General features: G+C 40.8%; 1 protein-coding gene and 1 long non-coding RNA gene across 9 annotated transcripts in view; one reads left to right on the top strand and one right to left on the bottom strand.

Annotated features, from left to right (window-relative positions):
- TSNARE1 (t-SNARE domain containing 1) overlaps positions 1–22,495 on the top strand; it is a 461,283-nt gene that overhangs the window by 334,986 nt on the left and 103,802 nt on the right. The window lies entirely within an intron of this gene.
- LOC121065014 lies at positions 5,829–7,479 on the bottom strand. Its single transcript, XR_005816863.1, has 2 exons — positions 7,072–7,479; positions 5,829–6,689 (listed from the first exon to the last, which is right to left on the bottom strand). It is a non-coding gene; the product is annotated as an uncharacterized LOC121065014 (long non-coding RNA).

The following is a 22,495-nucleotide window of genomic DNA, read 5'->3' as shown; positions in this document are numbered from 1 at the left end:
ATGGAACTTTCCCCTGGTGGTCAATGCTCTTAAAAAGCAGAGTTCCTTGGGGCAGCATCCCTTTCTTTCCTCCAACTTGTAGTGGCACAACATGTGTGGTATTTTAATAGCACTGAATTAATAATTGTGGGTCCATATCAAAACACTTTATTTTCCCCCAGTAATTGTGCCGAAGCGCTTATATGTGTAATAGAATAATGCTTCCTTACTTTGGTTTTAAGGAAAAATTCTGCCTTAAGCACAGATTCCGTGCTACTCTGCTTCTTGTGGAGTATCACCAACTCTTTGCATGGAATTAAAAGTCAAGGTAGAATTAGCCTTCAAATTCACAGCACCCAGACCGTCCAGCCTTCAATTGTTGATTATCCCATCCACATGGTGCAAGTATGTTCTCCAGGAGTATAACAAGGACCGTATTTTGTTGCAACCCCTTATTAAAACATCACCTACCAGCTATCACTCCAGTGCAAAGTCTCAACTAATTGGTAACTCGAAGAAAAAAAAGCCTGCCTTGTACTGCTCCTTGGGGATCCAGAAACTGGAAGGGTTAATTTGTGCTTTCTGTCTGAGCTAGAGGAAAATCTTGTTTAGCTTTCTTTATGAGAGAGAAGCCAGTGCATCAATCCATGGCACCTCCTAGTCTGCTTGACATCCTGCTTTTTGTAATGAATACATTTCCTGCATTGCTGCATACTTCTCCCAGTGTAGATATCTATGATTAATATGCCTTGTCTTTTATAAACAAACCTAATGCAAAGCCAATAATGTGAGTCTCATTTCTTTACTGCCAGCCCACAGCTCAGCTTTGTTTGAATATATATGTAAAGGAAGAAAAATGAATGTTCACTCAAGCTTGGGAGCTGGAGCCATAACAAATTTATGGGATGAAAAACGCACATCAGTGTGAGGCAAATACAGCCTGGGAAGGTCTCTGCTTTGCTTCACCCTGTATTTTACCTTTTTATAGTAAGAAAACTGCGCTGTGCACCCAGCCAACAGATGTCATGCCATGCAAGCACACTGCAACTTGCTGAAGTACCTGGTAAGCTTTTATCACTGACTGGATTCAATTATAGTATCAGAAATGATGAAAGCAAAAGTAACTGCTGTGATCACGTCAACTGGACATCAGCCAGTGGATTTCACCCAGATCAGGTTTCTCTTGAACTAATTTACCTCAGAAGAAGAGGTATAGGGAGGAATTGCAGTTTTGAATCTTTAATCACGAGAGGGACGACCACAACTTTCATCCTGTTGCTCCTGTGGTAATCCCTTCAGTGCTCAAAATTCACATCAGATTTCAAATGTGAAGTTATCCGTCTTAGGGTGCAACCATGGGATTTTACTGTTCACTTACATGCTCAATCAAAGGCCTTATTAACAAAGTCAAGTTCCCCAAGCAGCTGTGTGCTGGGGCCATGACAGACCTCAGTTTCTCTTTGATGGGAAAAATTGATGCAACTTCCAGATTTCCAGAACCTGCCCTAAGAGACCAGATGTGTTGGTTCCTTTTTTTTTTCTTTTTTTTTTTTTTTTGGGGGGGGGGAGCTGGTTGTTTGCTTGCTTGCTTTCTTGTCTTTTCTTCTCCCTTTTCCCTTTCCCTTTTGTTTCTCTTTCTTTCAACCACTGTCTTTGAGTTACACTTCTGAGTTTTTCTGGACTCCCTCCTGTTTGTCAAAACCTCTCATGGTTTGGACATGGATCTGTGGATCTCAGCACTTCAACAGTGAATGCTACTATCAAACGCTTCTCATTCCTACTTGGGCATCCCACATTCCAGCCTTCATGTCCTTATGGTAACTCCTGTTGACCTGATCATTCATTCTGACCCCTAAGCATTTATAGAGTCACCCAGGCAAAAATCACCATCATCACCCATCTTATTGGTATGGCCTGAATTTTGTAATCTTCTGTGTGTGGGTTTCCATTTGGCCCTGTTGAATTCTTTCATCTTATGGAGGTCTTCTGAACCTTCTGCAAGAGGGATCACGCAAGGAGTCAAGTCCAACATGATAGATTTGCCATCTTACTAACAGAAATACCAAATGGGGCAGTCTGTCTGTAGAAAAAACACAGAGGCTCTCTCTTGTGCTGTATTTCCCTAGTTAGTTGAACAGCCTAAGACCAGTGTGCTTGGGCAGCCTTTGATTCATACTGTATGCACCATGGGGTTGCGTTGCACCAGTTCAGACATTCATTTTATAATAACATAATTAGCGTCACCACACAACATAGTACTGTATCCTCAACAAAAAGGACATCACATTCAAAGGTCTGTTTTCCAAAAGCCAGTAATGACTGGCATTGATTTATATCAATTTTCTTTAATTCTTTATTAATGGAGTCCTATATAGTTGCTCTATTATTTTGACTAAGATCAATGTTAGAGTGGCAAGCCTATAATTACCTGGGTCATCCCTTTTATGATCTGACTACATCATCTGGCTTCTTCCCAAAGAATGAACAAATATTGCATTGCATGCTCTCACTTTTTTCTTTCTTTCTTTTTTTTTTTTTTAGCTTTATTATTGTTACTCTTCCATTTTACTTGCAATATTTGAATTTAGTTTAAGATGCATTTTCCTTTTATCATATCTGGAAAATTCCTCTTTATTGCCAGTCACAGGTTTTTGTCATATGCTTTAGAGCTCTGCAGATTAATTTTCTTCAGTTCCTATACTCTGATTAATATCAAATTCTTCTTTTTCATTCCTGTTTTCAAAATACCTGAGGAATTTTACTGACAAAACCCTGCAGAAAAGAGAGGCATGGAAATTCAGTCCTTTTCAGGCAAAGTGTTCCAGCTAGCAATTTGATATAAAAATGTGATTCAGTTACAATTTAGGTTCCTAGACTCAAGGATATAGTTCAGAGAAATCTAGCTTATGTGCTTAGGTGCTACTGTCTGGTTTCTTTTCAGAATTCTTCAGTTTCTGGTAGGGCCACAAGTTGATTTGAGAATCAAAAAATGTTTTCCACTTCTTATATTCTGGAGCAGATTTCACTGCTCAGGGAAGAATTATTAATTTCAGTGGCCTTCTCATTCAGTAGATAATGGTTTGAATGCAAAACTGAATAGACAGTATTGTCAGTGTGGAAATAATTCTTTTACCATGGAGAACTTTGCACTCCTGATGAGATTTTCAGGTTCATATTCCTTGTAATTTACATAGTAGGAAATAAGTAGAGACAATAATTGAGTTACCCAAGTGAATGCACAGTAAATTTTTTTGCAGAGCTGGGAGTGGAAACCTGACTTCTCCACGCCCAGAAGGCTATATTTCTTGCTGAGGAGAAAAAAAACTGTGGATAAAATAGATGATTACACACCTTTCAAGTCTTTCAATTATATTTAGGAAACGATTTGGGTAGGATATATATTTATATGTGTGTGTATATATATATATATATATGTATAAAATGTGTGTGACACTTCTGGAGACAATATTTCTGAATTAGAGAAGGTCATGATCAGTAAGCAAGGGATTATCTTGAAGGGTTTGCTAATGACCTTAAGTTTCCAATAATTTGGAGTGGTTATTCTGAAACTGTTAGAAAAATATGTTGAGTCTCCTAAATTCCATTTTGGTGAATGAAAATAAGCTTTGATAGAGAGAAAGAATGGAAACAAGAGGTAGTTTATGTCCAACATGGACAATTCCTGATCTAGTGGAAGGTGTGGGTTGGAATTAGATGATCTTTAATGTTCCTTCCAACTCAAACCATTCTCTGACAAGAATGTTGAAGATAAGGGAGAAACTGAAATTTCTCAAACATATTGCTTATTATATGTTTCCATACCATTTCCAAAGTGCCGTTTTTCAAAAGCTTCCTGTCTGGAAGAGCTCCTGTTTTTTAAATGAAAAGGCTGTTGCATGGACGCTAGGGCAGGGAATTATTTTATATTAAACATTTTTGCTATGGGAGTTGAAAAACATGTTGATTTGTTTGACATCATGTCCTAGACTTCTTGCAAACATCTTGCAAATATCTTCTTGCAACAATGAAGGTTTTTTAAGGTTTTCTTCTGCAGGAGGAAGACCTTTGTGGATGAGCTAGTGAAGGACACTTTGGGGAGAATTTACATTTGACTTCACACATTTATTTTGAGGTACCTAAATTAGGGCTCAAATCTTTGTGGTATCAAATGACCTACTGAAGCAATAATTCTTTGACTGAGAGAGAGTGTTGGTAAATGAAGATCCAGCTAAGATGCTTAAGGTTGATTCCTGAGGTTAAAAGGTGTGAGTGGCTCTTTACTCCAGGCAGGCCTAATGAGCAGCATGGAAGAGTGTATGGAGATCAGGGTAGCAGCTGGCAGAAAGGATGCTCATCATATAAAGTATTATCGGAGTGAAGCAGAGGAGGTCCACAATTAAATGAGACACTGTCAGGTGAGTGCAGAGAATTAGTAAATGCTGACCTTTTCAGAACACGAGAAGAATGAATTTTGCCCGGGCATTCTGAGGTAGGTCTGTAGAGAAGAAGTCAGGAATGTGAAAAGTTGAGAGTTGGAGAAGTGGTTGCAATAGCCATGACAGGATAAGAGGGTTATTTATCCAACCTTTCCTGATAGTTCAAGTGTTCAAAGACTTTTGTCATTGTTGTATCTCTCCCCAGACTACTCCTAGTTTATATCTACAGTTTTTAAAGTGCAATGTCCAAAAATGAATATATCAATTTACTTCATCAACAATGAGTTTGCTTGAAAAATCTGTTCTGCGTTAGTGATAATACTTCCAACAAAACATTCGAAAGTGAGATTTATTTTTCTTGTACAGCATTACATCATTGATTCGTAAGGAGCTTGAGGTTCCCTTTCAGCATCAGATTCTTTTCTAATATCCTGACGAACAGTCAAACAAGCTTGTATTTGTGCATTTGACTTCTTCATTGAGGGCATAGAAAACTGCATGATTCTATATTAAATTTCTTCCTCCCAATTTCATACATCTCTCCATATTTTTTTCAAGATCATTTTAGATTCTTGTACATTTAGATGCTTTTACATTTACTCAAGTGTGCTATCATTCACAAGCATTTAGGCTTTTTTTTTTTATTAAAATAAGTCAGTGCTTACATTTTGAATAGAACTGGGCCTAAGAAACATCACTGAGAGGTATCATTTAAGATCCTCTTTTAGTCAGACACTAAGAAGCCTTTGATAATTACTCTTCAAAAGTGATTTTCCAATCAGTCCTATCTTTGGAATTAGATCTTCATAACCTTACTGTGGAAAAAATCTTTTCCTAGCATCAGTTTTATAGCATCTTCTCTTACCTCCTTTCTCACCTGGCCTCTCACTAAGTTAGAAATTAAACTTGATTATTTTGAATTATTTCCTCTTGCTGTATTACGTATTCATTTATTTCTCTTTAGGAAGATCATTATCTTCTGGATATTTTCAAATAGCTGCTTAATAATTTCTTCTAGCATCTGCCCACAAGCTGAAGTTTGGCCGACCAGTCTGTAATTTCCCAGCCGCCAACTCTGTTTTCCATAGGCGGGTTCTATATTTGTCCCTCTTCAGCTCTCTGGTACTTCTGAATCCTCCACAAGCTCTTGAAGATAATCAGTAATGACTCAGTTTGCTTCAGCTAGTTTCCTGCAAAATCTTCAAGGCCCAACTGACTCAAATGTCTCTGCCATCACAAAATATTTTAAAACCATTCTTCCTGTGATTCAACCTCAATCCAGTCTCCAGTCTTAAGATTAACTCAGTCAGCATCTAGTCGCAGGTTATCTTCTTTGCCAAGAGAAGCAAAACTTTTCCAGGATTCAGCCTTCTCTGCACCTTTCTTTATTAATTCTCTTTTCTCAGTATTTTACTTCTGATTTATAAAACCTTTATTTTCTTTCTGATGGTAAAGCTGGAGTGCATGAGTCACTGTCTCTTGACTCTCTTTGGGATACAGGGGGCTTCACTGGGGCTCCTCTGTAGTGCTTGTTCCATAACCCATAGCAATAAGCAAGGGCGTGACAAAGCGGCCTCATCTCTATTGTTCTGCTGCAACTGCTTATGAGATCACAGAGCAAACCATACCAGTGAAATAATACAGATGATTTTAAACAAATAAAGGAAGAAAACAAAATCCTCAGTGCCCTTGTATAATTTCATAGATTCTTCCAAAGCATGTTTGGGTGAATCCTTCCAAAGCATGGTGGGGTGAAATCTCATAATTCCTCTTCTGTGCAAGCTCAGGTGTTTACTAAGTGTGGTAATGAGGAAGTTCAGCTCTCTAGCCTAGCAGATAAATAAAAATCAAGAAAGAATTTGCATTTCCTTCAAGGCTTGTGACGTCAGACAGCTCCTGAAAGAGACAATCTGACAGTAGACCTGGCACACGAGAGCACGTTGGTTGGTTAAGGAAGTACTAGGGTTTAGGAGTGAGATTCTTCTTTCCCGAGTGATGTGTTTTTTACATCTGCTTAACCAAGTTACACAGCTTCATCCTGAGGAGACAATTTCTGTAAATGCCATGGCAGAGATGGACCACGGGGAACCTCTTACACTTGCTTTGCAGCCAGATAAAACATATCTTCTGACCATCGCTCTAGGGGCTTCTTCCTGCAGACTTTACCAGGCTTTGGACCAGCCCCAGAGAATACAGCAGTCAGAGTTTCCTAACCTTCTGCAGTCTTCATTTCCATGTAATGCTCCAGCTGTAGTTTTGCCTTGCGCATAATGTCTGGAAACAGCAATAATAATGATAGAAAGGGCTATGCAAAGCATCTGAAAAGGAAGCTCATTCACTTGTTTGCATGCCCGCCCCTCAAGCCCCATTTATTCCTTTAAATAATATAGATTACATTCAATGCTAAGAAGCAAGTCTATGATTTTCGGAAGTGCTGAGCTCCCATTGTCTTCAGTGGGCGTCGTGGCTGCTCAGCATTTCTGAAAACCAGACTCATAATGATCAGCATGTTTAGAAAATATTTAACAGCTAAATCTTTCCTGTCCCCTCCTTTCCATCCTTAAGCCAAGAGACAGCTTCTCCCTATCCCACAACCTGCTCCCTGTAGTATGACCATCCTCATCCGTCTGTCCCACCACTCTCATTTCCCCTTCACCTAATGTCTTGAAGGTCATGCTCTTCACCTGGAGCCCATTTGGTGGGATTCATCTGATTAGCTGCGGATGTCTGCCATGTGGGTGTCTGCATCTGGGCAAGTTGCCCTAGACTCCATTTGTAGTCAATGCAGAGTGAGTCAGCAGAGTTAGTGGAGCTTGGGGCGTGATTCCACATCCCGAAATAAGCATCTACATTTGGTCAGATGACTCACACTCAGAACACCATTGACTTTATTTACTATACCTACAGCATCTTCAATGGGAATCCAGACAAGGAGCTCAGGTGGGACAGCTGTATCAGATCCTCAAAGTGAGATGAAATGAATTCCATCCCTTTTGTGAACTAGTAGATCAGCTCGCTCCATATATCACATTCACCTCCATCTTTAAGAACTCTTTCTGTCTTAGTGCCTACAGGGAATGAATCAAGTAATAAAGGGTAGTGAAGTGGAAATATGACAGTAGGTCATAACAGAAAGTCAGCCCGAACCTTAGGTTGGATAAATTGGAGCAGTTTTATTGTTTCCAGTGGAATCTCTCTCCTATAACAATTTTGCTTAATAGAATTAAAAAGAAAAAAGAAACAAAAGCGAAGTATGCCCATGAACTGTCAAGACACATCTTTCTGTGTGAATTTATGGTTCACCATATTTTCCTTCCAATTTCAGTATTACTGCCTGGATTAGAAGACTTTCCCCAGTGGTAGGCATTTCCTGCTCCTGAACCCTTGCTGTTTGCTCTGAAATACTCCAACACCTCACTGATTTCAGATCTTAAGGACTGGTGGGAAACTTCTGGGATCCCTTTAGGACTACAGGCAGGGTGTGATCTCTAGCAATGTGAGATCACGTCAAATATCCTCCACCTCTTCTGCAGTACAAACTCCACTTTATTAGTGGTGTGTCCCACCTAGGGATTTTAAATATTGGTTACTTCCGATTTTTGTGATAATTTAGGAACTGGACAGTATCCTGTGGGCTAACTCTCAAACTTTTGATTGAACAAATTAACAATCAACTTACAGCCTGAATATTTACCCCAAAACAAATTGACTTTACCTGGTGAGTCCCAGAAACTCCAGATGCAGGCAAAAATCCTTGTCAATGCAGCTTAGCCATGTACGGAACAGCACAGCAGGAAGAGCAAGCAGACTTATGAAATAGATACATAAGAATCGGTGTGGAACACAGCAAAATAGAGAGTAATAATAATAAATTGAATTTAATTAGTTCTCCTCTGGTCTTCATTATTGCTATCTTCATCTTTTCCTTTTCCAGTTCATCAGGCATAAGCACAGATGCTATTGCTACCTTCTACATATTTAAAAGACGGAGCCCACCCCCTCCTCAGCCTTGAACATTTCCTCCTAACTCCCTCATTCATTACACCATCCAGTTTAAAATTGCCCCTCTGTGTTATAAAACCCACCATAAAGGGAGACCAGCCTCAGCCACAATATTCCTCTCTCTCTCTTTCATTATTAGCAGTCATTTCCTGGAGTATTTCTGCTGTCGGTGAGTCTTCCCTACAGCTCTGACTTTATCCTTGTGCTGCATTTGTTCTGACTCATTTCAAACATCAGCCGAAAACAGCTCATCTCTCCCTAGCTTCTGCCTGTTAATTTCTCCTTTCCCCTGTTATTATTTAACTATAATGATATTTTTTAACCCTAAATCGTTTTTGTGGGCATAGTTGGTGTGAAGAGTTTTTCATAAAGTAAAGTATCGCAGCAGGTAGACAATTTGTCATGTACTACAACAGCTAACGAGCATTTTAGATGTGGTTGGTCTGAGTCACTGAAAACAGACTGTGTTACTAAACCTCTCTTTTTATTAAGATTAAACAACACATTTGTTTACTCTGATGGAGAAAATGCAAAGAAACCGAACTGTCTCCTTGTCTTTCTTCCTCTTGTCTGTGCATGTAGATTTGTGAGTGTATTGCACCTACCGATGCACACAAATCATTGAACAATATAAAAATCTTCCATAATGAAGCCCTGAGATCCGTCGCTAGTGAATGTTGTAGTGTCACTCAGGGACTCGTTGACAAGCTTTAAGGCAAGAGATGGATTCTCAAGAGCGAAAGAACCAACATCTATCAGGCATAATTGAGCAAATTAATAGCTTTGTGAAGTCTCTTCTTCGGTTAGCATCCCATGAAATGACAATAGATGTGGCAGGGTTTCACTTACAGCTTCTGCTTGATTTTTTTTTTTTCCTTCTCACCGGTGTCTTGTGCACAATGTGTAATGACAGTGGAGCAAAGGGGCTTCCTCTACAAAATCAGCAGCAATTTTAGGATTGAAACAAAGATGTGAAAGGTGAAGATTGAAAAGTGCTCACCTTCCCCTCTGGTACTGCCTTTGAAAGAAGGTTTCTTTGCATTTGGACATTGGTTTTGTCCCAGACAGTGTCTTGCTCACAGGAGGAGTCAGCAGGGAGCCAGCGATGGGATCTGGAAGCCCTGACTACTTCTCCTTGATCTTCAATTAGGCACTTTTATGGCCCTTTGCTTTCCACTTCTCAGCTATTTCTGGACATCAGTGGTTATACTGCTGCACTTAGTGCAGACACAAGACACTTCCAATTTTTCCTTGAAATGGGGTCTATTCTCTTTGCTTGCTACCAAGGGAAGAAAATCTTAGGAAGAGAGTTCTCCACCAGAAGAGCTAGCAAGGAGGTGCTGTACATCCCCCTTAACAGAAGAAGAGAAAAGCCAGTTTGTGTCACCATCATGATGGGCAGCTCTCCATATTTCTGACAACTCATTACTCTTGTTTTGTTTATGCTCTGAAGTGTAAACATGATAGTAAATTGTCAGCATCAGTGTCTTTACAAAGGACATAGAAACCATTCAAGATACAGCCAGCATGAAGATGCTGTGGTAAGCAGGATAAGGTCATTGCTATTTAGAGCAAAGCAGTACTCACAGTTCTCACCAGACTGAGTGTTATAAGTAAGCAAAGTGAGAAAGTGGAGCTTGAGCACAGATCCAGAGACACTAATCCCAAGTGTGGCACAGCATCCTGCCACATCACCTTGCACATAACCTTAAGCTGTTTTGCTTTTTTCCAAAACAGAAAGCTATCCTAATCATTTGATTTAGCACATTGAATCTGTCTCCTTAAAGCATTTTCTTCAGCTTTGAAATAAAATTTGCTTATCTTTTCCACTCACTATTAAGTTTCTCAACATTTTTTTTCCTAAATGACAGCACCGTTCCAGTATTCATCTCATTACACCATTTACAGAGTAAACTGAGGTTGTGTTATTTGCTTGTACTTTTCTAGTCTTTGAATTTTCGCAGGTCTTCCAGGTCTATTAAAAATAAACATAAGTGGGTCAGTCTTCTTCTAAGAACATTGCTTTTTGTGGAACTTGCCTGATTTGCTCTTTGAGGACTTTCTTTGGGGGAAAAAACAGGGAAAAAAAACTCAACTTACTGTTTTCCCAACTGAATCAAATATTTCTCATATGTCTCTCACATATTAGTGGTCTTGATCTGTGTACACTATATATCTTGTTAAATGTACTTAGTTTCTAGTTATAAGGACAGATAAAATATTCACAGTCAGGGCTTCAGGGACGTGTCATCTTTGTGCATGGTGGGCTTTCTTTGCAGTTGAGTTCCTAGTTGTTCTGAGGTTAGAAGATGGTTCATCCTCTAGTTTTTCTAGATGCTTTCATTTTTGGTTTGTTTGTTGTTGTTGTTGTTGTTTTTCCTCCATCTCAGATTTATTATTTATGGATGCATTTATTTATTTATTCTCTGGAGGAGTAAAAGTGTTGAAAATAAGCCAGTTTAAAAAAAATGAAACTGTGCTTGAGTCCCCAGAGTTTGTCGTGCGGAGAGAAAAGAGCCAGCTGATACTTAGTCCCTACAGCCAGCATTATTTATTCATTATTTAAGAACATAGATGCATCAATTTATATCTTCACACCCATCAGTTTGTTCCTTCCCACACCACTTCCCACTCTGGCTGTTCTAGGGCTTCACAACTCTTATGTTGACAGCCTTCTTCTCATTTCCAGTCTGCATGTCTTTATGGCCAGTTTACAAGCAGTTGTCCTTGTGACAACTTTTCCAGTTAGTTTAGCTATCTTGTCTTCCTCCCTTCTCTTTACTTTCCTGCTTTACTTATAGAGTTTGGTCGTATCCCTTCTCAGCTTCATTCTGGTAGTCTAAACCAGCCGTGGCTAGTATATACATGCATATAAAATTAAACACGCCACCTTCAAAACATCTTTCATGGGATTTGAATTTGGTTTTGGTGGAATAATGACCAAAGTCAAAATCTCCCAAACTATAGGCCAGCTCTAATAAGTCACAGTTCTGCTTCATGACAGAGATATTGCTCATTTCAAGATGTCAGAAGCAGTGGCCTCTTTTAAAGAGTTAAATGGAATATCTTCTTCTGACACCAGCGTAAATTTGTTGAGGTCCTCTGTGGAAAATGTCACTAACCTGTGGTAAAATGAGCAAGCAACATGGTTGGTTTCACAAGGTTAAACCATACAGCAGGCTATCAAGCAGGGTCTGGCTCCTTCCTCCTTGCTTACAGGGTATATCATGAGAATTTAGGACCTGGCAAGGGCAACAAATTGTGGTGGTCCAGAACTTTTTTTATCTTTTGTCCTCATCCTCTGTGGTCTGGTCCTCCATTGTCATGGGCTTGGCTCCTGCGTTGGGAAATTTCTTTAGAACAGCTAGAGGGCTAGTCCAGGTATTGGCTGGACCAGATCTAGGGCATGTTGGTGCTGCACAATATCTCATTTCATGCATTTTCTTTTGCTAAGGACTGTTCCAGAGCATATGAAGTCACCCCTTCCAGACGAAAGGAAGTGCTCATTTTTTCCATAGGTGTTAGAGTTGTGCTCTCATTGTTCAAAGACAAAATGAAGTATTTGCATTTCACTTCTTACAGCAGCCCCAGGGCAGGTGATATTCTGGACCAGCCTGGCCTTCCTAGTATGACTAATGTCACACTTAAGTACTGTCTGTAAGTTGGGGCTAATCTGTAGGCCATCGTTTTCCCTGAAACCTGAGGTTTTTTCTCTGTGTACTCAGCTTTCCTTTTAGCTTGCTCTTGGCAAAGTTAGAGTGCATGAAAAAGAAGATCTGCCAATTACATCCACACTGTCTGCTGTTCAGGGGGCAAACATGTCTTATGCATTATGATTCAGAAACCTGCTTGGACATTTTTTACCAACTTCCAAATTCTCTGCATTGCTCTGTCAGTTTAAGGAAAAGCAAAAAGTCCTGAATGAGGATTATGGTCCAATGCAACATGTGTTTGGTCTGTATTTAAGGGTAAGAACTTCCTCCTAGAAAAGGGTGGGGAACATTTTTGGTAGCCTTAGTTTTGTCCTCCTGAGGAAATGTCACTGGTTTGATGTCAAGAATATTGGTCACTAAAGGGGGTGTGTAGTCCCAAAATTAGATTTTATTTAGATATAGTTTATCCTTGAATCTCAATCACAGGGGAAAAAAAAATCATTTGTTTTAAGTTCAGTTTTTGCTTTTAGCCTTTGGAAACAGTATGCTGAATCCACGCTATTCTCAGTACTTAAGAAAGGTAGCCAGGAATCTAATAGGACCTCCTGAGTCAACATGGCTTTCCTTTGATATCAGAGCTTCTAGCAAACTTTTCTATGTCCCACTTTACCTTTGATGTAAAATATCTTTCAGACCTGCTTTGGGAAGCATCTCCTGGTGTGATCCACAGTCCTACTCTGTACAGAGCAGATGAGGGGAAACGATCACCCTGAAGCCCACCATTGCCTCTGTGGGTAGGGACCAGTTGCTTCTGGTCCTGGAGGAAGCCCTGCATGATGGGCAGTGGGAGGACTGAAACATGGGGATGTGCCCTAAGATGATGGTCACTGCCCTTATAGTGCTGACACTGCTGAAACAACACAACAGGGCCATGTTTTGCTACACCTATATTCGTCCTTCCCCTAGCAGATTTCCTATGTCAAGGTAGAAGCAGTCACCTGGCATGAGCTGTATGAATGGCAGAGAAATTCCCCATCAGCTATTTTTGGCCAAAATCAATTCTCTCTATATTCGAGAAGCTCTGAGCTTGCTAAGCTCCCTACCTTTTAACTACAAATTGCTCTAAATATTTTCCCCTTGTCATCAATACAGCACAGGGAAGTAAATCCAGTTTGAGGCTGAGCTGGTCAATTTTCAGGCCAGTTTAAGCCAGCTGTTTTATTCATTTATTTTTACCTATATGTGCAAAACCCTCCCTCTCTTGAAAGGCATGGAAGTCCTCTCCTGATGTCGTGGAGAGCAGTTTAGCCCAGAAATGGCGAAAATCAAAGAACTGGAGAACATTTATACCACCTCCTGTATTTACAGGGAGGGAGGGATGCTGGCATCCTTTCCAGCTGGTCTGGTTGGTGGCAAGCTAAAGGCAGCTAGCCCTCAGCTAGCCAGAGAGGCAAGGTCAGGAGCAAGATATTTGGGATTCAAGTCAGAGCAAGTACAGAGAAACAAAGGGAAAGAGTGACCCCAAGAAACTTTGTAATCACTGGGTGTAATTTTAACATCCACTTTGACCAAACTGCGCCAGATTTCTTCCAGGAGGAGTACGTCTCCTGGGGAATGGTTGTGGGAGAGTAAAACACCAGTAATTGCTGTTGCCAAGTCCATCAAGCAGGCCTTGTATGAACAGGACCGTTATTGCTTGGCATTGTACAAGACACAAAATGGCTTGCCTTCAAACTGCTATTGTAATTTTCATCAAAGCTGTGCTTCTGACTCAACACGCTGTACTTAATACAATTTATGACAATATTTCTCCCTCAATAGCTTTTTGTAGAGTGTGTACAACCTATTCTGCAGACTGCTGGTTTTCTTACTTAGCATCTATTTTACGGTCTGCATTTTAAACTCCTTTAAGTGCCGGCAGTTGAGGAACAGGTTTCTGGGAGAGAGAGGTATCAACTAGTCAATCCCAATTCCCTCGTGCAGTGTGTGTGTGCTCTTTATAGGCCAGTATCTTCTTCCCCAGAGACTGCGGCATTTCAGGAGTACACAGAACAATCCCAGTCTATGTAAATCACTTAAAATTATAATGTGCTGTGAGATACTTCCATATATAAGATGGAGTATTGATATTGATATGACAGTAACTTTTAGCTGAGATCACAGACCTCTCATACTAGGCATTACCCAAATCCATAGGGAGAATTTGTTCCTGCTTCAGAAAGCTTGCATTGTAAATAGCTGTATGAGATAAAGGACGGAGGAATAAACAGAGGAAGCCACAGAAGATACATCCACGTTGTCAAATAACTCCCACTTTTTTGTCCCCTAATCATCCACATTGCATAAATATTAATTCTGTACCACGCTTTTTTCTTTCTTTTTTTTTTTTTTTTTGAGTGAACCAACAGCTCGCTCCAGAATGAAACCTGGATGTTTTGGGGGATGACCCACCTCTATCTGGATGGAAATGCACCAAATCAAGTCCCTTGCACCATTCAACACCATTCAACAGACTTGCCCTGTCAGCCTCTGATGTCAAGGCATGTAATCCATCCCCATATGACTATGCTGTAAAAAGCCACCCTGATGAAGAGCAGCAATTTTTTCAAGTGTTTCTGGCTGCTTTCATGTGAAAATGAATGAATGAATAAATAACGCACACAAAACTTCATAATTTTGTCTAAGAGCTACAGAGGCACCGTGGTAAGTCCAGAGCCACATGTTATGACCTACAGACACTGCTGGCCCATTTCAAAGGGGACAGGCCAGGACAGGGTATATACAACTCATCTGTACCATTTAGTCAAAATCAAAGAATAAACAATTTTTATATTTTTTTTTAGCAATGTAAATATAACCATGGTATAATCCGGTAGCAGAATGGATTATTAACACTCCCCATACCAGCCACGTCCTCCTTCCTACTGCAGCTTTCTTGCCGTTGAGCCCAGCTTGGGGAAAGGGACTGGAGGGCATGTGTAGGTCTGATGTCTTCCCAAGAGGTGATCGTGACATGAAGAACCTGAACTGGCGCGAATGAACAGGATTAGCATTGGAGGAGAAAGCCAGCTGCGCTGATGGCAGCCTGACAATGCAACACGTGCAGCAAAAGTCAAATGTGTCAAAGCACGTCTTTAGATGTTTGAAGGACTCTAACTTATATGTAATTGATTACTTTCAGGGCTCGAAAGCTATGTTTTGATTATGACCTTAGTACAGATTCAGATTAGTAAAATCAACAGATGACTGCTGTGCAGGTGGGCTCCAGAGGCCATGTGAGAGAAACAAGCCTGAATCCTGGGGCTTGAAGCATCAGCCAAGTCCTCAGCATGGCCCGTGCAGCCAGGGCATGGTGCTTAGCTGAGGTGACAGGAGCAGCAGGATCATGAAAACACTGAATTAAAAAGGATTCTGTCACAAAGATTCGGTTATGCATTTCCACATCACATACATGCTCCCAGCCCCAAGGCTGTATTCTGAGTGCATTAAGGGTGAGATGCTCACTACTGGATGGTCTTCTGCAAAGCCTAGGAATCACTTAAATCCTCCCAAATCCCTCTTTTGGGAACCATAAGTGATGCACTGGCTTCTCCTAACCCTCTGTAACCACCAGCTTGCTGTAGATCTTGGCTGAAGACATTAAAGGCTTTAGGGGTATTCTGTGGTGTGATGATCTGCGCCATGTGAGGTCTTTCCTTGAAGTCCTGAAATGCTGGCAAAGGCTGCACCAGCAAAAGATAAAACTTAGTCAGATGGCCTAGAAAGATAGCTGTTTGTTTGTTTGTTTGTTTGTTTTTGTTTTTTCTAATATTTATGAAAGCCTAGTAGGAAATCTAGGATATCCTGCGGCCAGAAGTCTTCAGGTTCGTTGCATGTCTCATGGTGTTATATTATCATTTGTAATAAAACTTTATTTCATCCATTGATGTATGCAAACAATGCAACCATGTACTTTATACGGATGCTTCTCTCCCTTAACATTAATTTCATTTCAATAATTTCATTTGGCTTTCCTTACAAGAAGAATTCACACTTGTAAAACAGCTTCCATCTGTCTCACCATCTTATTTAAGATGCAGAGAGACAAGACATTTTCAAACCTTCACAAAACAGAAGCATAAACTACAGTTTAGGATACTGACTCAATAGTCTGTAGCACAAAAATGCTCATCTCTCTTTCTGCATTTTCTTGCTCCTCATAAGGCTGTCTGAGCTCTCCCACCAGCTTCTCTTCCCCCGTCCTTCCCCTCCTTCTTTTACGTGCCTGACTTTCTCTATCCCAGTCATAATTCTGTTGTGCTCTTGCTCAAAATGAAATAACCTGTTCTCTTCTCTCCTGTTTTGTTGGCAAGTCCTCCCAGGCTTCTGATCATTTTCTTTGCCTGGCCCTGCCTCTTCCTCCCCTTCTACCTACTTTATTTCATTGCACTTCATTTCATTTAGTTTCATTTTTGAGGTGAAACAGCCAAACTCGATCACAATATTCAAGGTGAGGGCATTTCGTTAAATTATACGATGGCATTGTGGTACTTTCAGCACTATTATCAGTTCCATGCTTTCAGCACAATATGATTTTCTTTGCTTTTGTGACTGCTGTTGAGGGTCTGGAAGGTATTTTCATGGAGATATCCACATTTGCACTCTTAACTGAAGAATTTGAGTCTATCAAAGAGGTTACTGCATACAGATGTAATACAGCCTTGGAGGTATAGTTCAGCAGGCAAATTCTTCACTCCTCCAGGGTAACACTGGGAGAAGCTATATGAAAATCTTAGACTGATTGTTATTTTTTATGGTGAGGGTGGTAGTTTTATTTATTTATTTATTTAATTATTCTGTTTTATTTTTTCTCTACTTTTTTTTTTTTTTTTGGTTGTGTGGTGGTGGTGGTTGTTTGTGTTAGGGGAGTTTGAGGTATTTGGAAGAAGATTCCTCATCGTTACTGCATTACAGAGCTCAGCTCACTTCCCTGTTCTGGCACAGACAAGTATTGCATAAGTTCCTTTCTCTGACTGTGTTTTTGTTCTCCATCAACTAAACAACATTTCCTAACCTTGAAATAAAGTCATAAGACAGTGGGGTGCAATTCCGCACTTGGTGAAAATAGAAAAGCTTGCCTTGGCTCAGTTTCTCTATCAGTCCCTGTACTGTGATGCTAGTAGCCCATTTATTTTGCATCTGTGAAGGTAAATTTTGTTCTCTCCCAAAGCAGCATAACATTGTCCATGTTGCCTACTGAAAACAGTCTGTGGCTTGTACAACCCCATAATCTCTTCCCAAGCAATGTCTGGAAGAGCAGTAGTTGGCCCATGTCAAACTGGCATGTGGGGTGTGCTGACAATTTAGCAGCGTGATTCTCCAAGTTCTCGAGTCTGTGCCCTGGCACCCTTCATATTTCTGTTGAGGAGCTATACTGTTTTTGGGCAGTGAGAATGATCCAAGGCGCTGGAGTGCCTTGATATGGACACGCCCAACCACACCAATGCATGTCTACAACTTTTGTGACCAGGGCACATGGGTGAAGGCAAGCCTGGGCTGCTGCTTTGAAACCCCCTGGATTTCTATCCTATGTGATAGGGTGCTGTGGGATGTATGACGGAGACGTGACATGAGCAGAGTGGAGGCAGCCTGAAGGCCAACACTGTGACTGTGGACAGGGCACTACTAAGGGGACCTTCTCTACAGTTGGCCTCAGAAGCAATTGCTCTGTGAGCAGAGATATGTGAATCGCTTCTCCCAGGTTAGGGAAATAAGAGGCAGGAGCTAGTTAGTCAGGTCTAAATTAATGAATTTAATGACTGTCAGTGGGCGAAGGATATTTATTATTTGGGAAGATCAGAAGGAGTACGTTGAGTTCTACTGAGCAAGGCGGACTTGTCTTAGGTCTCTTCAAAGAAAACTGAGGTTTTCAGTAAATTTTAATGCTGTGGTCCGGTGGAAGCAGTGATGACAATCTCGACATAGTGTGGCAGGAAGGTCTAGAAAAGCTTTATGCATAAACCTTGATTGTTTTTATTTTTAAGGAACTTGAAGCCTCCAACCCTGTATTCAGGTTGACTTTATCAACACGTAAAGGCAAATATCTGCCAAATGCACATCCGTCAGGGAGCTTTGGCTTATGTTTACTCCTTGAAAGTGGCATAGGGAGACGCAGTAGCACCATGTCAACATGGACATTTTCATACAGCTCTTAAACTCATTTCTCTTGTCAAACCTGCTCTGTACCCTCCCTCTCACTGTGCACTAAACCTATCCCCACAGCAAGAAGCTTTTGAGTGCTAGCATCAGTTTTTATCCTGGCTGGTATGTGCAATGGAAGCCTAATCACAGTCAATCATTTCCATCTTTACTTCAAACAGTTTAAGAACAAGGTTTATCTTAAATCACAAATGATTCCCTTAATCCCATCTATTCGTTGTTGCATATATTAGGCTAACTTTTTATATCACCTTCATGAAAATCACTAATGATAGGGAAACATGGGAGACCTGTGCCTCCTGCTGGCACTCAAGACAGTCAGAGAAGTGAGTTTCTTGTTTTCCCATATTAGTCGATTAAAGTATGATGGTATTATGATCAACAGTGCTCTTATGGGTCCATCAATGGAAGGAAGTTTTGAATAAAAATCCTCTCTAAAAAGGTAAGGGGTAAGAGAAGATAGCTATCCGTATCTATAAATTTAGAAATAGGTAGACCAAAAAGAAGCCCAGTGAGCACTGTGGAAGTCTGATTTGGGGGAACTGACTTTCATACACACATAACATAATTCAGCCACACTCCTGACCAGGGTTTGAGCCCTGCATGCTTCTTATGTCTCCAGGCAGGATGCAGGAAATGGCCTACCTGGTCTGGGCGATGACCCAGCATTCCCACTAGGAGGAAATCAAGATTCAAGTGAACTGAAAACCTTCCTGTATAAGTGAGAAGCATGTTTAGGAATGCTTTAGTGCTTAAGAATAACGAAAGCAATAAATACCTAGGGTAATTCCCATTAATTTTTCTTGTTGTCGAGCATCCCCAGTACAACTTCGTAAGTAGCACCCAAATTAGGAAAAATGACATTAAGAAAAAAAGGCATCTTCTTGGAGAAAGCAAAATAGGAAAAAAAGAAAAAAAAAAAAAGTTATTTCCTTTGAAATTGGTTGGAGATCCCTGGGATCTCCATCCCTGGGAATGTGTATCCCTTTCTGGCAGGGAGATCTGATATGGTTGAGGATACCAACAGCAGGTTATAAACTCTATGTGTTTTGTTTTGTTTTTTAACCAGGGAAAATGCCGCTGTGAAACTGCTAGCATCTCCTACACCTTTTTAGTCTGTTCACCAAAGAAGCACTTGTAAAGTCTACAATATATGCTGGGATGAATATGCAGCTTATTCATCTAATATGAAGAGTTGGGAGTTTTCTGCTGAGTGTCTCTCTCTTTGTACCCTGCTATAACCCAATTGCAGGAATTGATATCCCTCTTCACAGGACAAAGCTGTGTTTAATTGTAATCTTTCCATTTGGGAAGATGGTCAGATTAAGTGGGGAAAAAAATGCATTTCAGCAGCAGTCTGAGTTACACACAATTAGAGGCAATATCAAGCATGTGTTTACTCCAGATCTCCCCCTTCCCCAGAGCCCCTGGCCTCTGATCCCCCCTCATCTGTTCCTTATTTTAGTATCTTCCCTATTTCTCATTCCTCCCTACGTTTGCCCCTCACTTTGTCCCCATTATGTAAAAGTGAAGGTTATCTGATGATTTATTTGAGAAGTAATCCTATTTTTAGAGTAGTGTGGGCTATCGGGTGCAAACTAAGCATGTGAAAATACAGCAAATGGAGTGTATAAGGCAGAATAAAAATGATACAATATCATCCAGTTTATCTATTTCTTGCTGAAATAGGTAATTACTGTCTTTAGCTAGCATTGGAAGCTCCTTGTTAATATAGAAAATGAAATCCTAGAAAGAAAGAGGCTGTTAAACCACAGGTTGCTTCACTCTCTGATTTCTTATCCTAATGTTCATTTACTTCTGAAAAACATGCAATTTTTCTAACTTCTCTGAGACCTTGTTTTAATAGTCAAATACTTCAGCCCAGACCCTTAATTTTTACAAGATATAAAAGTTGTTTTATACCCAACTGCTTACACATTTAAGCCTCTGCATCCCTCAGCTGGTTTTAGTGCCACTCTGACAATGAAAAGAGCTAATTCAAGATCTATTCTTACATTTATAGCCTCATAAAGAATGTTCAGAGTAAAGACTTCATTTGCATACATCATAAAAAATAAACAAAATAATTTGCATAAAAGACTGTGCATGTAGCACTGCTTTGACTGAATGGGGAATCTTGGGAAATGTGTTTGTAAGATGAGAACGCAGAGGGGGGAAGAAGACTTACAAATGTAGGGAGGCTTTCAACGGGTGGGATGCTCTGCTTCTCTATATTGCTAAACCCTTTTGTACTTTGCGGTTTTAAGGCAGACGAACTCTAAAGATCCCTGGGAATCCCTTGAGAGGTGCTAGGTGATGTGCAGCAGCTTCAGGGATTCTCTGGGTCGAAAGGGGTGATTAGTGCTTCGACGTGGTCAGGTCTAGGGTTGCACTAGTCTGGCCAAAACTTGAGAGAAATCCCAGTGGTTGGTCATGTGTATTTAGCATGCACCTTTCATCATCTGTGTCTGCATCCCAGATCTCCCTGGTGTGATTCGGTGCTGCAACTAGTAGCTTGCAGTGGAGGTACGCTCATTTGTTGTGTGAGGGGAGAATCTAGGTTGATGGCGTAGCCATATGGCATGACACGGGGCTAATTAAGAATTTTGGCAATCTTGCAACATGGAAAAATAACCCTGATGACCTTCTTCATTTTAGCCATGCTAGCATCACTTTTTACTGCCATATTTACATTTATTTGGGAAAATAATTTAATTTTATGCTTTGATTACTTCTGTTTGCAAGCATTGTCCTATACGGCGCTTGTCTTGAGGCAAATTTGAAGCCAGAGGAACCTGAATTTAAAAGCTCCATGAACTAGCTTCTTAAAGCTTTTAAAAGTGCTTGGCCACTTTCATGCTTTGGGGCTTTGAATACCACTCCAGATCTTCCCAGTTCCCTGAATTTTTCAATAGGGTTTAGGTTTCTGTGACTAAATTCTCTCCCCTGTGAAATAAGGGTCGTGTAAAAGGCGCTATCTAAATAGCTTGGAAAGACAGGTTGTGAAAACTAAGCAAAGCAGCCTAAAGAGTCCTGAGACAGGCTGTGGCTATTCTGTGGTAACACATCCAGCTAATGAGTGTAGAACAAAATTGCTATTTGGATGGAAGAGCCTCGGGAAATGTTTGAGTCCTGTGCCTGAGCAGCTAGGTTAAAGCTCGGGTGATTAGCTGGAAAATCACTCAATCCACATCAGGGTTTCACAGTCCTCCCTGATCCTGCCCTCGTGTAAGGGTTGGTGGATCCAGGAACTGCTGGAGCAAACAGACCTTACCTGTGGGCTGTGCTGACAAGGCAGCCCATCAGTACTACACGTCTGGTGCCCATCTTCACCGCCCAGACCACCGACACTGCAGGATGAATCCCTGTGGATTCAAGGGAGGGAAGACTGCTGTCTGCATCATCATTAGCTGCAAATTTTCATCTGTGTTTTGTATGCTTAATCCATAATAAAGCTGTGATTGTGTCTTCATATTTCAGTAGCTTTAGAAGCCTGAATGCTATTAGGCATACAAAAATTCTACAGCAAGCAATTTGCAAGAGCAAGGTTTTCTCTACTGTGTCCTGTCCCAAATCTTCGTGTACAGAACCCTTCTTTCCACCCGTTGTTCTACAATTTAAATGATGGGACATGCACTGTGCTTCTGATGCTGGGACCACGCCTTGTTAGCCTCAGACACCCCTTGTCCCGCAGTGCCAGCTGCATTTCAACAGAGAAGCTAAATGTAGAAGCATAGCACACCTAGTTTGCTCTCCAGTACACACCACTCTCTTTTATATAGGCCAGTAATTTTGTGCCTGGACATTGAAATGTAGCACACTTTTAGGATGGTTTTGTATTGGGTTTGGTATCTTCTCAGCTCTGACATGGAATTCCCTTGTTGCCAGTTGCCAGCAGCATGGCACAATGAACAAGACAGCCGGTTTGGGTGTGATGCTGCCAACACCAGCTAGTAATTTATACCATATTACACAGCAGGGCAGGAGCAGCTAATGAAGTGCTACCTAAGTAAATAGTCATTTGTGCTGCTCCGATTAAAACCTTTGGAAGTATTTCCAGCAGAGCATATAGCGCTAATGAATCTCATTATTACAAATTGCCGAGCAGCGCCAAGAGTATGGGGGGACCTTGCCAGTCAGCCCCCTGCAGCCACAAACCTTGCAGACGTGACTTAGCGTGGACATAACTTGCACCACGAAGAGGAAGGATTCCTTGAGATGAGACTG

Source organism: Cygnus olor, chromosome 2, assembly GCF_009769625.2.
Source record: "Cygnus olor isolate bCygOlo1 chromosome 2, bCygOlo1.pri.v2, whole genome shotgun sequence".
In the NCBI taxonomy this organism is placed as follows: domain Eukaryota; kingdom Metazoa; phylum Chordata; class Aves; order Anseriformes; family Anatidae; genus Cygnus; species Cygnus olor.
This window is presented reverse-complemented; position numbering and strand designations above follow the sequence as displayed.